The 12,257-nt window shown below is 34.4% G+C and overlaps 2 long non-coding RNA genes across 2 annotated transcripts; both read left to right on the top strand.

The window, feature by feature from the left end:
* On the top strand, positions 1-510 carry LOC109219215. Its single transcript, XR_002066899.1, has 2 exons — positions 1-72; positions 199-510. It is a non-coding gene; the product is annotated as an uncharacterized LOC109219215 (long non-coding RNA).
* Positions 511-2,363: 1,853 nt separating this feature from the next.
* On the top strand, positions 2,364-10,389 carry LOC109219216. Its single transcript, XR_002066900.1, has 2 exons — positions 2,364-2,528; positions 9,896-10,389. It is a non-coding gene; the product is annotated as an uncharacterized LOC109219216 (long non-coding RNA).
* The last annotated feature ends 1,868 nt before the right edge of the window (positions 10,390-12,257 follow it).

The raw sequence follows: 12,257 nt of genomic DNA on the forward strand, positions 1-12,257 counted from the left end.
GTATATGATAATGAAAGAAGGGAAGATACCCGAAGAATTGCAGGGATATTTGTTTCTCCTCCTCGTTCAACGGTAAGAATAGTTGATAACTTTCTTATTTAATTTTGTAAAGTATGATTGTTCAGTCCAAGTATAATTAGTTATAGGATATTGTTGAGGTACTTTTTGTTAATTATATTTTCTTTGATTGTTTTGTAGCCAAGTGATGCGGCTAGCGGATCCATTTTACCCACGGATATAAGAAGATCATCCGGTGGAAGTAATCCTAACGACAACCATTGAAGTTGCTTGCAAATGTATTAGATAATTAAGTATCGTACTCGATTGAATGATCATAGTAGATCTTTTGTCCAAAATGGTTGGAGTGGATGTTATGTTTAATGTTAGTTTTAAGACTTATAATATTGATGTTTTGTGTTTAATGGTTGGAGTTGTTGTGTTTAATGCAAATTTTTGAGACTAATGTATTTTGTGGTTTATTAATATATTGATGTTACTTGATTCCACTAAGCAATTTGTATAATTTGTTGATGCTTCATTATATTAATATATTGAAATTGGAATAGTTATGGAGTAACATTATATTGCAGAAAAAAATAATTAAATGAACAGCGGAGGTTATAATTGCTGCTATTTACCATATGATAATATTGTGTTATAAAATTTGTGGGGGTTAAATAAAGAAATTGCGGGGGTTTCGGACCTCCGCTATTTGTTTTAATAAGCACCAGCCAACTACCAAATTGCGGAGGTTATACCGCCGTCAAATATCCGCCGCTATATGATAACGGTCTGTCAGAAAATCCCCGCAAATTGGTTGCGGCGAACATTATTGCGGGGGTTTTGGAAACCGCCGTAAAAGTGTATTGCGGAGGTTTATAACCGCCGCAATATGTAGATAAAACCTCCGCAAATGCAGCATTTTTTTGTAGTGAAATGGCGTGCAGTAGCCACTAATTAAGGTTATCTTTAATTTTTATCCACTAATTATAATGCTCAACAAAAATAGCCACTACTAATAGGGAAAAGACTATTTTTACCCTTCCTTCATAAAGGTAACGGTTAGGCTTCAGGAAATTATTATGTATTTATCTCTCAATTCTGGGCAAACTCATACTTATAACGCTCACAATTAGCAACATACTGGAAACTGAACAAGGATGAACATGATATATTGGGAGCTGAACATTCAGATAAGATCAGTAAGCCATCTAACTAAGAAGTCAAATAACCATTATATGCAAAATGCTATGTCTCATGAAGAATAAAGATCTTATAATGCATCGAGTTGAAAATGAGGCAAAAAGGAGAAAAGATACGTATTTATCTCTCAATTACATCAATATTGGAGAAAGGTAACAGTTAGGCTTCAAGAAATTATTATGTATTTATCTCTCAATTCTGGGCAAACTCATACTTATAACGCTCACAATTAGCAGCATATTGGAAACTGAACAAGGATTAAGGACAGACAGTCCTTAAGTTTTAAACTTGAAACTATAAGTTAAGGACTTCTTGTCCTTAACTTTTAATCTTTGAAATCAAAGTTAAGGACAAGAGTCCTTAAGTTTTCAACTTTGAACTATAAGTTAAGGACTTCCTGTCCATAACTTTTTAACCAGCAAGTCAAACTTAAGGACTGTTGTCCTTAACTTTTGAACTTACAACTCAAAGTTAAGGACAGACAGTCCTTAAGTTTTAAACTTGAAATTATAAGTTAAGGACTTCCTGTCCTTAACTTTTAATCTTTGAAATCAAAGTTAAGGACAGGAGTCCTTAAGTTTTCAACTTTGAACTATAAGTTAAGGACTTCCTGTCCATAACTTTTTAACCAGCAAGTCAAACTTAAGTACTGTTGTCCTTAACTTTTGAACTTAAAACTCAAAGTTAAGGACAGACAGTCCTTAACTTACAGTTACACGTTCAAAAGTTAAGGACAAGCACTACTTAACTTACAGTTACAAGTTCAAAAGTTAAGGACAATAGGTCCTTAACTTTGACTTACAAGTTCAAAAGTTAAGGACATGTAGTCCTGAAGTCCTGAACTTAGAGTTACAGGTTAAAAAGTTAAGGACATGTAGTCTTGAAGTCCTGAACTTAGAGTTTCAAGTTCAAAATAAGGACATGTAGTTCTGAAGTCCTGAAGTTAAGGGCAGGAGCAGAAGGGTATTTTCGTCCGGATAGTTAAAGTTCATTAAACCAGTGGCTAAAAACTAAAGACATTTAAAACACTGGCTTTAAAATAAAGACAGAAGCTGTTAGTGGCTATTTGTGCACATCGCCCTTGGATCAATTCGAGTGGGCTTTAGGTTATATGTGGCCCATTCAATATTCGTACCGGGCTTAAAGAAATATGATTGATTGGCAGAGAAAGGGAGAGAATGGCGTCGGCATGGGGCGCATTCTGGGGAACAAGGGTCCTGGAAATTGTGAAGAAACACGATTCCGGCGGCCTTCTGTGGAAGAGAATTAAGCTCACTTCTACTCGTAAAGCTAACGCCAAGAAGCGTCTTCGCCGTGTTTGGCAGGTTCTTCTTCTTTCCCCAAACTCTTCCTTTCTTATATAACCAAGTTTAGGGCTCATTTGTTTCAGTTCAGTTTTATTTCCATTTATGACATTCTGGGCTACCTTCAAATGTTGTAGTTTAGTTTAGTTTAGTTGTTGAGCTGATTTATTTTTGAGTTGATAGCGTACTACATGCCTAAATTGTTTGGAGAAGGTGTGCCATGGTGGAGTTGATTAAATGAGAAACCAATAAATATCTATTCAGAGGAGTTTTCTTTTTAAAGTCCTTAACTTGAGTTATTTTTCTTTATATCAACAAATTTGGTTAACTTATTGTTCCAAATTTCCAGTTTAAGATCAATGCTTCTGGGTTTGGCTTATCGGAAGGTTTACCTGCATATTACATCGTCCAAAATTGTTTCTTTTGTCCTCCTAACAATCACACTAATACCGTGGAAGAAAATTCTGTAGGATCGAAAGGTCTCCCAGAAAATCTGTAGCTACCTCAGCTTATTCCAAGGCTTTTGTTCAACTTGCTTATATACCTGGTACTAAGACACCCTATCTTAACAATGTCAGTAGGCCATTAGTTGCTGAATCTTTGCTGTAGTAAGTTGTGATGGATTATAACTTCTCTCAGTCCTTGCCTGTACTTTATCTTGAAAGAACCGCACTTTATCTTATATGGTGATTTGCAGTTCTGGCCATTGTTGCTTGGTAACATTTATTTGCGGGTTTTTATTTGTATCCTCTGTGATGTTTCATGATCTTTGCTTGAACTCGAGTAGGAGGTTTCTAAAATGTTTGAAGTGGAGATCAATTAGACAGTTTAGTTGCTAAGCTTCCGAGTGGATTGAGAAGCCTTTTTCTTATTTTGATAATTGAGAAATTCTCAAGGGTCAGCTGCACATGGTTCAAAACTTGGTGGATCAGTATTTTGAATAGCTTGAGGCGACAAAAAGCGATGAGGACCCACTTCACTGAGGTGAGAATCGAGAAGCGTAGCGCTCGCCTTTTTGATGTGAAGCGCCAATTAATACAAAAAATAAAATATTAAATTTGCATATATAAATAACTACAAGCTCAATAACAACATCATATTAATAAATATATAAATTCAAAAACTCAATAGATAGAAATCAAATATTTTAATATACTGTTTATAGAGAAAAACTAATTGTAATTAAAAAGAGAAAATAACAGTTAATTGTAATTGTAATTATAGGGAGAATTTAATATGCAAGTAATTGTATACTAAACTGGAAAAAAAAAATCAAAAGAGAGAAACAGAAGAAGAAAGAAGAGCAGAACGAAAATAGAGGTGAAAGAAAAAAAAGAAAGAATATTTCTGCTGGAAATCAGTTGTTGTCGGAAAGAAGAAGAAGAACAAAAAAGACTTATACCTGAAAAAGAAAAGGAAAAGAAAGAAGAGAGGCTTACTGGTGGAAAAGACGCCGGAAAAACAGAGGCTTACTGCCGGAAAAAGAAAGAAGAGTACTGCCGGAAAAACAGAAGCTTACTGCCGGAAAAAAAAGAGAAAAGAAAGAAGAAGAAAAGAAGAAAGGAAGAAGAAAGAAAGAAGAAAGAAGAAGAAAGAGGCACCTGGGAGTCGAGAAAACCCTAAATTTTATTTAAGTCTCTTCTTTTTTTTAAAAAGCGACGCCTCTGTCGCTACCTCGCCTCTGTCGCCTCGCCGGCGCTACTTCGCCTCACCGGCGCTTTTTAAAAACGCATCGCAACAGACCAAAAAAAGCGTCTGAGCCAAGCTTCGCGTCGCTAGTCGCTATTAGCGACGTAGCGAGCGCTATTTACAACACTGTGATGGATAATGGGTCTACCCCTCCTTTTTTTAAATAATCAAGAAATCATTGAGGGTGAGTGGCGCACCAACTCCTCTACCCTTCTCTGTTTAGTTTCAGGCTTTTTTCTTTAAAGGGCGTCCTAAGAAGTATTGGGGCGAGGTGATCAGGCAGAACATGACGCGACTACACGGCTCTTGATAAGAAGGTGTGGAGGTGGAGCATAAGGTTGAAGGTTAAAGGGAATTCGAGCGTTTTTCTAGACTAATAGTGTTTTGTTTTGGACTGCTAGTGGTTTATGTTGTGTTCACACTATTTTTCTGTTTTCATAGTACTGTGTAATTAGTACTTTTGTTATTGCATTTCCACATATTTTCTGTCTCTTACGATGTTGATATTATCTCTCTTGTTGCTGCTACTGGTACGGATCTATTGTCTCTGTTCCGTCTTTTTGAGCCGAGGGTCTCCCGGAAACAGCCTCTTTACTCCTCCGAGTTAGGGATAAGGTCTGCGTATACTCTACCCTCCTCAGACCCCACTTGTGAGATTTTACTGGATTGTTGTTGTTGTTGTAATTGTAAGGTTCGAACCTTTGATGTTCGCCTAACCCACACACCCACAAGTTGCGCTCTCACCACTAGATCAATGCCCTGGGGGCGGGTCTGCCCCTCTACTGCAACATGTGTTAGATAGCAAGCTCTTTAGTCCACGGCATGATCAAACTCGTAACATGTGTCTAACTCATTCATTATGTGATGCACTCTTCCATTGAACCAAAGACCTAGGGACTTAGTGGATGGAGACACTTATGAATCTTCAGATGCTAATGTGCATTCCAACAAGGCTGAAGTAGTCTGTAAGTTGGCAGTGTTTCCCCATCTAAGAGTAGCCCATAGAGTAATGATATTGGATGATAACGGGGCAAATAGCCTGTTTGGCCAAGCTTCTTTTTTGGCCAAAAGTGTTTTTTTTTTTTTTTGCCAAAAGCACTTTTGGCCAAAAATTGAGGTGTTTGGCCAAGCTTTTGGAAGGAAAAAAAGTGCTTTTGAGGAGAAGCAGNAGGAGTTTTGGAGAAGCCAAAAAAAAGTAGCTTCTCTCCAAAAGCACTTTTTCGAGAAGCACTTTTGAGAAAAATACACTTAGAAGCAGTTTTTAAAGCTTGGCCAAACACTAATTGCTGCTCAGAAGTGCTTTTCAAACTAATTAGCCAAACACAAACTGTTTCTCACCAAAAGTACTTTTTAGAAAAGCACTTTTGAAAAAAAGCACTTCTCAAAATAAGCTGATTTTTGCAGCTTGGCCAAACGGGCTAAAAATCAGTTTAATAGAGTAAATTTTGGTTTCTTTTCAACTGAATTGGGATTGAGGTGTTATATGGGACAGAGGAAACCTACAGCCCTCGTTTGGCCAAGCTGCAAAAATCAGCTTATTTTGAGAAGTGCTTTTTCTCAAAAGTGCTTTTCAAAAAAGTGCTTTTGGAGAGAAGCTACTTTTTTCTGCTTCTCCTTCTCCTCAAAAGCACTTTTTTTCCTTTCAAAAGCTTGGCCAAACACCTTAATTTTGAAAAAAAAAGCACTTTTGATAAAAAAAAACTGCTTCTGCCTCAAAAGAAGCTTGGCCAAACAGTGTAGTTGAAGTAGATACTTATAGTTGCATCTGAATATAAAACTTAATTTGGTATAAGAACTTATTCAACATGATTTTTACTTTGTACTTTCACTTAAAAGTAACTTTTTTCAATTCATTTGCCCATACGATTTTTTTGTATTTATCTCTACTTCTCTTACATCACACACCCTATATGTATACTTATATGTATACTAGTCCTAGGGTACGCACTTTGCGCGTGTACCTATATCAATAAATATATAATTTTTAAAAATTATATACATATTATTTAATAATATATTTGAGTTATTGAACAAATATCAAAGAAAAAAAATGTAAGTTTCTAAATCCTACTCCACATAAGTCTTTATATGTCTTATTATGATTTATGAGACATTGAATATATATCTTATGAAATTGTTATCTTTATTACCAAATACTATAAACAAATAACAAAAAAAAAATACTTTACAATAATTATTCAAAGATAATAAAAAAATTTAAAGAATTTGAATCTTTTGGTCTTTTAGAAATTTGTGAGTGAAGAGATAGAACTATAGCTCCTAGAAAAATATTGATGAATAACAATATAATGTCTTAAATAGCTAATATTGAATTACAAAAAATAATATAATACGATATGAAAAATATAGGGAGCTATCATTTATTGAATGAATATAAAAAGAAAGAAAAATGATAATGGCAACTTTTTTGAATACCTTTTGTCTTATGTTATACCCTTATTGCTTCAACTTAGCCTTTTTAGCAATTTAACTTTTAATATTATATTATAATATATTTTACTCTATTTTCTTATTTCTTTCACGGAAAATGCTCTTATTGTGTAAAAATATTTGTGTACCTTAAGAGTTTTATCAACTTGGCAAATAAGTTTACTTATATGATAATTTTGAAACAAAATTGAATTGACTTTTTTGCTGCTTTATTAATTCAAAAACTGAATTATTTGTTGAGAGTTCATGCTTTTATGATAGCATAGAAGATATAAATTATTTTCGAATTTTCCCTACTCGAGCATGATATTATTCTCGTATCGATTTATGTAATATTGAAAACTATATTTAATAATTAAATTAAATATTTAATTAGGTACAAAACCTCTTACTCTAGTAGTAACATATATAAAAACATCTTGTTAGAATTATAGGTTCCCTAAAAAGAAGAATCAATGTGAACATATTTCTATGCAAATTACGGTGAGGAAATATTAGGAAAAGAACGTAATTCTCTTACTTCTCTTAAATAATATCCATTTTAAAGTACTTAATATTGGGATTTCTTACTTAATTCAATTAGGAAAAATCTAATAATCGAAATTTTAGTTTCTTTTAAAGTCCTAAATATTAGGATAATAATTAAATGATTATTTTGTCTAGTGTGAACACTATTTTAAAAGGGTAAAAAAGGCGAACGACATTTCGCTAAGGGCCTTCGTGCTTTTAATATAGTATAGATATATATTTTCTTAATAGGTGGTTTCTCCACTAAAGCTTGCACTTTAATTTCGCTTTGCGGATAAAGCCCACATTGCCCACATTGATGCTTTGGACTTCGCCTTTGACGACACCATTTTAAAATGGTATGATTAAAAGAAAATATGTATACCATTTAATTATGTTTTAAATCACTAAATCCTTGTCAATAGCATAATCCTGCTTACATGGATAGATGATTTTGTTGTAAGATTCCATGCACCAAATAGAAAAGAAAAAGGGCTGAATGTAGTGAACAAATATATGTTTCTTTTTACCAAACTTTCTAGAATAACCTTTCTAAGCATGAAATTTAGTTCTCCCTCCGTTTCAATCTATGTGTCTTACTTTCCTTTTTAGTCTATTTCAAAAAGAATGCCACCTTTTAATATTTAGTAAGTTTTTAATTCAAAGTTCTCATTTTACCCTTGGTGACACTTATAAGAATTGCATAACATGTTTAAAACCACAAGATTCAAAGGAATCTTTGAGATGTTATTCACACCTTTAGTTTAACAGTAGAGTTTTTACTAGTAAACATCTTTAAAGTATATCCTAAAATTCAAGTGCGTCCTTAGTGTATTCCAATTAACAGGAAACATCCCCATTGTATCTAAAAGTAAACAGGCTTGGTCCAAAGTTAACTTAGTTAAAAAACTAACAGTTGAAGCCTAAGCACATGCTACGCATGTGACACATTCCTAGAAATCAGAATAGGCAGTGGCTCCCCATATGCTGCTTTTCCCCCATCCACAGCTCTTTGTTGAGGATAAAATTGGGAAAACATTAGCTCTTGTACTTCTTCTTCTTCGTCTTCTTCTTCTTTGTCGACTTTGACTTCGACTTACATGCCTTATCTTCTTTGGATCCGTGCTCTGGTTCTCCATACACGAATGTGTAGATGTTGGCATTGCTATCTCTGCATTTGTTTGCATCAGAAGCTCAAAATAGATGTAAATGATGAAGCAACTTACATTGGAGTAGCAAACAACAGTATACAAATAATACTCAAAGTTCAGAAAAATCTGAAATACCATAATTGGGCGTTTTAGATTATCACTCAAACTTTGAGCCCACATCATTGATATTTGTTTCCTCTAAGTATTTCAATCAGAAGCTTTCACTCTAGAAGCACTTTTTTTCTTGTACTACTTTGTTCCAAAGATGCAAGACGTTTCTTCTTTTCCTCTCATGGAAGATATAGTTTAATGAAGGAGGGGAAAGGCTGCTGCCTTTTTCTATTTTCCTGGAGTGGGTGACTATGCACAATTTGTGTTTTGGCTACAACTGGATAGTTTTTTTACGGAGAGCTTATTTTGGACTAAGCCTTCTCATTTTTAAACACATTAGGAATGTTTTGTGCTAAAAGGAATACATTAAGGATGCACTTAAATTTTGATGTATACTTTAGGGATGTTTTCTGGTAAAAACTCTTTAAGATTACAACATTCAAAAGTCTTCTTTACCTTCTTAAACTTCAGGCTGAGTCAAACTAAGACACACAGAGTATTTTTTTTTTTTGTGTGTGTGTTTGATAGAGTTTGGAGATCACAAGGTATACTCAACATGGTCGGAGTAATTGAAACTCTTGTCTTGATATACCTGAATAAGGCACTGGAACTGAAATGCTTTGTATCAACCAATCAGCTTGGCAATATCTGAATTGAATTATGCAACTTGAATGAGGAAGATACATTGGTAAACTGGTGCTCAAAGCTACTGTTATTTTGAGTAGTTTCCATTGCATGCCTCTTGATTCATGAAGTTTTCTGTAGTTACCTTTGAGGTCCCTCGAACTTTTTCATTAACTGTTTTCTAAGTAAGTGAAATGTCAGTCAATTAATAAGAAAATGCTGAGTTGTCATAACAAGTCTACTACAGTGAAATAATCCCTTTCAACTAAAAATCACTGACTTAAATGAGTTTGCCTGAATGTTAAATTACCGTTTTTGATTACCCTAAAACCTAGTCAGTACCATTTTCTCGTCCTTAATTAGAGATTATTAGATTCTATCTAGATCCTGCATTTCATTGTTTTTCCAATGACCATTGACTGCCTTTAGGAACATTTATGGATTATTTGAAACAATAGATGTGAAATCCACTTTGTCAGCATAACGGTGCATCGTGATGGGCCTGAGAAAAGTGAATAGCCGATCAACATATGGTCTAATCAGCCTATGAATATCAGATCTCTCTGAAGTATAAGCTTTGTTCATTCTCTTAAGCTTGATCTGATGGCATTCCTTTTATCTCAACCCAAAGAAAGGGGTCTTACCAGCCTCTGAAGACCTATGATATTTGATGGTAGGATTTGATCCTCCTACCCTGCTATCAAAAGTCTGATCTAATTTGATTGGAAAATCATCTATTTAGAACACAAAAGAAGTTGTATGTCTTTAAATGAGATCGTAGAGTAATTCAGTTCCTTTTTGTTCTTCTGTAAGATGTCAGGTAGACAAGGAGTCTGATATATATTTTTCTTACAGAATGAAGCTGTCCTGAGGGCATGTTCAGAACCAGCTCCCTCTGAAACTGCACAAGTAGATGCTCTGGAGAATTAAGTAAGATGCAATTAAAGAGCAGCCATAGTAACTGATAAATGAGTTCCAATAAGAACCAGAAAAATGGAATATGGCCTACAGACCTGCTTGAAAAGGTCCTTTTATACATGCTCAACTACATTAATGGACCTATCAAGATTTTGTTCAGCGGTGTTATTTCAGTATGTCAGATCCCTTTTAAGTTACTTGTATTTGTTAATTTTTGTGGGTTATTGTAGATCCTAAGCAATGCTAGGTACTTAAATTCAATCTCACACACTGGTGCTCGAATATACGTTTCGTAGCTTAGTTGTATTGCAAATGTTCGTTTCAGTGACAATTTAATTATGCAACAGGATCCACTAAGATCATGTGTCTATCTATGTTTTATCTGGAGCTAGTTGTGTGATAATTGGATGTATAGCTTCTAAGTTCTAACATTTCGGCTGATCGTTTATGTTAGAGTATTAGTTTTGGCCCTCTGCTATATCAAAGGGTGGGTCATTTTGAAATATGGATGTAGAAATTTGGGAGTATAATAGACTGCTGTTGGAATCTTACTATTGAAATTAAGCCGTAATAAGGTGTATGATGCCATACACACTTCAATAATGTGGTCCATCTCCATATTGGAGGAAACCAACTTGGAAAAATTCACCCATGGGGAAACCACTGAAAATTGGAAATTCAATCTTACTTGGCCTTTCTGAAACCATAGAGACTGATTTGACATAGATTTTGCCAAAATAAACTTCGGTTTTATTTGGCAAATGTATGTTTGGCCATAGATTTTGCCTATATTTTGGTAAAATCCCAAATCCCAAAACCAGCTGGTTTTGGGCCAAAATATTTACAGACACTAATAGTATACATGTTTTTCCAAAATAAATTTGGGAACACATTTTTCCTTTTCTGACGGACCAATCATTCCCTGCAAAAATCCTACTCTTCCTTATTATTTCTATTTTTTGTATTTATTACTTTTTTTTATTTATAAATAAAAAAAAAATTCTAAATAAAATTCGAAATACTAAATAATCTAAACTAAAATAATCGAAATAAATTCAATTGAAATAATTCCAAAATAAAAAAAAATACTACTAGTACTAGATTTCTAATGGCTATTCTAATGAATAAAATGTATGTCCAAACACATTTTCATTTTCAAACCAAACTTTACCCAAATCAGATTTTTCAAAATCAATTTGGAAATTATGGTCAAACGCTAGCTTAGAATAGAGCTTCATATTTCCCTTTAATGTAATGTCACATTGAATCTTAATGCATCCATCTTTTAGCCCATTCTCTATCGTCGTAGTTGGTTTTTGCTACTTTTAACATGATCTCTCTTTGAGTGAGGCCCATGCTTCCTCTGTGGAGTCTGCATTCTCGCACGCAACTGTGTGTCTGTCTTACGCTATTGCACAGACAGCAACGTCTTCATATATGTTTCGTTTGAGATTGTCTTTGCCTTGTGTGTGTTGCATTTCTTGGGGGGGAAAAAGCAGGAATTATGACTCAGTTTTTGGACACGGAAAAAGATGGCAGAGTTCTGGAAATCGTCATTGCATAACAGGTTACTTCTACCCCACATGCAAAAAGTTAGTCTTATAGATCAGCAATGTGATTGCTTCCAGTCTTGAGGCAACCTCTTAGATAGATAGGGTTAGACCAAGGAACTGAAACAGGCTCACCTCAGGAGAACTGATCCTCAGCCTCCAAATATATGTGATTTGAAACTATCCCCTAAACGCAAAAAAAATTAAAAAGTTCTCTGTACAAGCTGTAAATCTTTTCAATTGTGCACAAGCTGTAAATATTTACACCTTTTGAATGGTCGAATGTAATTATGTTCACTTCCTTCAGTATAAGTGTTTAGTGCTTATTGGGGTAAAGTTTGACGTTAAACAAAGGAAATAATCCAAGATTAATATATGGGATATGCTGGGGTGAAATTCAAAAATAGTCAGACTTATAAGTGGTAATTGAAAAATAGCCACAATTTCAGAAGTGATCGAAATTTTGTCACTTTTCATGTAAAGATAAATCTGAACGAAAACACTGCTCAAAATGCGAAAAATATTCCAGCATAATATACTGAAGTTCCAGCATAATATACTGGAGTTAAAGCATAATATTCTGGAGTTCCAACAAAATATACTGGAGTTCTAGCATAATATACTGGTCCAACATATTATGCTGGAAGTTCATACTCCAATCTCCAGTATATTATGCTGGAACTTTCCGCATGTTGGAGTTCCAGCATAATATGCTGGAAGTTCATACACAGGCCGGGGCGGCCCAACGT

The sequence above is a fragment of the Nicotiana attenuata genome, unplaced genomic scaffold (assembly GCF_001879085.1).
Source record: "Nicotiana attenuata strain UT unplaced genomic scaffold, NIATTr2, whole genome shotgun sequence".
Lineage (NCBI taxonomy): Eukaryota > Viridiplantae > Streptophyta > Magnoliopsida > Solanales > Solanaceae > Nicotiana > Nicotiana attenuata.